The following is a 4,518-nucleotide window of genomic DNA, read 5'->3' on the forward strand; positions in this document are numbered from 1 at the left end:
AGAGAGAACCAAAAAAAAAAAAAAGGAGGAGAGAGTAGAGAAGAAAAAAACGGAGAGAGAACGAAGAAAAAAAAAAAAAAAAAACTGAGAGAGAAGAAAAAAAAAATCCAAGAAGCAGAAATAAAACCAAATAACCATGAAAAGAGAGATCAAATAGAAGAGAGGGGGAGAGAGATGGAGATTGTGAGAGCCTTGTGAGTGTGAGAAGAGTAGGGTTTTTTTTTCGGCAATTTTACATGTTAATTTTAATCCCATAGTAATGGATTAGCTAAGCCACTCATTTTTTAGTGGCTTAGCTAACCCTGTGTATATGGGATTGGTAGTCCCATGGGAATAGACTATTCCCAGAAATAGAGTGTTACCAAACAAAGGACTAGCTATACTTAGTGTTAGCTTATCAAATCCAAGAGTCTAATCCGCGAACCAAACAGGGCCTTAAGCTATTAAAAAAACTTGGGTGTGTACACTATACCCCAGTACAGTTTAATTTTGAAATTATTGGAGCAATTTTGTTTTTCTATATTTCCTCTATTTTTTTTACAATATATACAGGCCAGTAATACATACATTACATATACATAACCCATGTGGAACAACACTACATATAATCTAATAGCCCCTCTCAAACTCAAAGTGGAGTCTAAGAGACCAACTTGAGTTTGAAAACAAGATCACGAAAACGCCCTAGAGGATGTGATTAGGTACATACCCTAGTGTGTACCTAATCATTTTGAAAACTTCTTTGAATCCTTGAACTACCACCCTAAATGATAACTATATACTTTTCAAAACATGCATATCCAACAACTTATCTATTTATTACAACTTATCTATCGGAGCAACTTATCTATTAAAGACTATGTCAAGATAATCAATGAACAAATTTTGAACTCATGACCATATTAGACCAGTCGAATATATAACACACGTTTACTTTATGAATAAAAAGATACAAGTCATTTTAAAAAAAATTATTAAGGTTTTCACTCTATCAAATTGTTAAAACCCATTGAACCTTGCCTATATTAAAAACCGAGGTTGGATTCTTATCATTATAGACCTTAACCCCATTTTCTTAGATGTTTTATAAATCATATCCCTTGCAAGGCCTTAGTTAATGAATCCGACTATTTCAAAAAAAAAAAAAATTGTTAATGAATCCGACAAATTCTAAATTGATTTCACATATTTAACCATAATTACTCTATCTATTATCGAGTGATTCACACACATAATTGTGCCTTATTGCTACTTGCAAGGTTGCTTCACTATCACAATAAATTGTCACAACAAGAAATGGTTTTGTCTGAGGTGGTAATAATAAGATAACAGTAGGATAATAGCACCCTAGTGTGATAATATATAAAAAATCCTAAAATAAAAAAAACATAATCACTAAAAACTCGGGTCCAATGCAATCAAAATATAAAGAAGAAAGCATAACCATTAACCTGGGACATAATAGACAATAACAACAGTCAAAAATAGCTTGGTATCTGCCATAAATATTCAGTAACTTCGAGGAGCATTGTTGTGGCCGCGGTCATTCCGATGGCAACCATGAAAGCGATGCTTCCTGTTCCTGCAACTAGCTGCATTTACTCTGTTGGTGGTTGAGTTTTGTTTCTTTTTCCAACTTGGGAATTGAAACGCTATCAATTGATTCTCTGTTCTGCTCTGCAGCCCTCCGTAGTCCGTCTATTGCCTTTTTCACTGTTGCCTCCTCTCATTCAGTCTCTTTTTACGTGGAAACGTCTTGCATCAACTTCCAACACACACTTTTTGTTTTTTAAGCCATTAAGGCATATTAACCTATTTTATTTCAACGTAATTATAATAATACTTACTTGTTGAAAGTCGTATATAAAAGATATAGACAGAAAAATTGCAAGCGCTCTTTTAAATTTGACTAAATCATAGTCTGATTCAGTCTCATCATGACATCAATAAGAATCAAGATGATTTATACTAATCAGACATAAAAATTTCAATCGTGGGATTCAAATTTGTTGAGAATAATGTTGTATATTGAATCACAATGAATATGGTACATAAGGGGCCTATACATGTAGAAATATTTTCAAAATTAATAGTTAATCAATATTATTTTGTGTTTTAGGAATGTTTTAAAATAAAGGTTTTAAAGAGCATTGAATAAAAAGAGTCCCACATTAGAAATAGAGAAAGTGAAATTGGCATTTATAAGGCCCAAAATACTTTAAGCTATTAAAAAAAAAAAACTTGGGTATATACACTATACACTAGTACAATTTAATTTCGAAATTAGAAATTATTTGAGCAATTTTATTTTTTTGTATTTCCACTATTTCTTTTGCAATATATACAGGCCAGTAATACAGACACTACATATACATTACCCATGTAGGACAACACTACATATAATCTAACAGCCCCTCTCAAACTCAAAGTAGAGCGTGAGAGACCAACTTGAATTTAAAAATAAGATCACGAAAACACTCTAAAGAATGTAATAAGATACATACCATAGTGTGTACCTAATCATTTTGAAAACTTCTTTGGATCCTTGAACCATCACCCTAGATAGATAACTACTTACTTTTCAAAATATGCATATCCAACAACTTATCTATTTATTACAATAATCTTTTTTTTTTTTTTTTTTTTTTTTATTTAGACCAATTGACCAAACAACATGATCCGGCAGAAGCAATATGGCCCTTTCAAATTCCCATCTTTCACTTGGGTACAATAATTAGCTCAGTGGGTACAAGGTTTCACTTTCACTTGAGACTCAGAATGGTAGATGTTGGGAATTATTCCGACAATTAAGTCCACCCCACCCTATTTTTTTTTTCCCTTTTCATTTGGAAGAGACCAGAAAATAGTTTGACGCAACCTAATGCATGTTTGCTACACCTAAAAGCATCCCCAACCGATCTGCTACCTCTCGTTGCCATTGGTCACCATTCGTCCACACACACAGCAAAAGGAGCAAGAACAGGGGATGGGTTTTTTATTTGGCATTCTTTGCTTCTGTAAAGAAGTGAGAAATAAGAAAGAGGAAGAAGAAAAAAATGTTAAAGGAAAGAAGAGAAACAATTAAAAAAAAATCGATGGATGCTTTTTTTTTTTTTTTTTTTTGCATTTTCATTAGGCATTTTAGCTAAAAATGAGAAATGGCTAAGCCATATGGGGTTCTCTAATACAGTAATGAAGGTATAATAATTTGTTTTTGTGTGGGGTAAGATTGTGACAACTAGGTGGGTCCTCCACAGAGGGCAAAGGACAGAAGATGACGTGGATGTCCATGATAATGAAGGGTTAGGGTTTGGCCGTCTACCGATCGCTAGAGTAGCAATTTGAGGACCATAACCCGACGAATTATCAAGGTTCAATGGATCACCATCGATAAGGACGGAGCCTCGGACGAAGGGGGGCGGTACAGGCCATGCCCTCCTCCCAAATTCATAAGGAAAAAAATAAATTATAAGGTAATTTTTTTTATTTGACCCTGCCAACTAATTTGTTTGCCTTCGGCCCTGCTCATACTAATTTATGCTTCCATTCCTGACCATCAATGCCAACACTCCCGCTAGATTGAAGCGACAATTAGGATGCAGAGGAAAGTAATGGTGATTGGAGAAAGCATGGTGAAGAACAAAAAGGTGAGATCACTGATAAAGTCAAGTGGAAGAACCCAAAGGCGGACTGCGGTGACGAAGAGGGGTTGGGATTTGGTTGTTTGAACGGTGGTGATGGTGTGGAGTCAACTGTCAAGGGACAGAAAACTTAGAAGTCAAAGAGTTCTTGGGTGGACAATGGGATTGACCGATTGAGATGGTGAGCTTGCCATATATTGACGTGGGCCAGAAAAATTTGGAGAAGTCACAATTGGTCTTTTAATAACAAGGGGAAAAATCAATGGAAGGCAAGAAATCAATTTTTGAGATACAATTCATACCAAAAACATTTCCAAAAAGTGAGAATTGAGGTTGCGTAACTCTTAAATTTCCCACACTTATTTTTTTTTTTTCAAAAAAAAAAAAATTATGAGTGAACGTCTAAATCGTAAAAACGATCGATTAACCTCCATAATGCAAATGGTGGTCGATTTGGCTTATGTGCTATTAAATATGAAAAAGAAAGTAAAAGAGTAATATTAAATATGAACTGTTGAAAAAACTACAACACATATAATCGATGTTTTGTTTACTACACTTGAGCCAAATCTATGATGGAACTATACATATTTCAATATTACGGTTATTCACTGAATGACTATTTCTTCTATTCTGACTAGAATTCAAGAATGGCAATTGTCTTCCTAATTAGTTGAAATAAGATAGTATGTTAAATCACCACTTAAACTAAAACAACAACATTTGAACCTGAGGACGTTTACTGACACTACAAAAAAAATGATATTTTCTGACGTGGCTACAGTACTAGAATTGTTGCCACGTCAGAAAATTTCTGACGTTTGAATTTTAAAACGTCAGAAAATAATTTTCTAACGTGTGAATAGTGACACGTCAG

The sequence above is a fragment of the Corylus avellana genome, chromosome ca3 (assembly GCF_901000735.1).
Source record: "Corylus avellana chromosome ca3, CavTom2PMs-1.0".
NCBI classification, from domain to species: domain Eukaryota; kingdom Viridiplantae; phylum Streptophyta; class Magnoliopsida; order Fagales; family Betulaceae; genus Corylus; species Corylus avellana.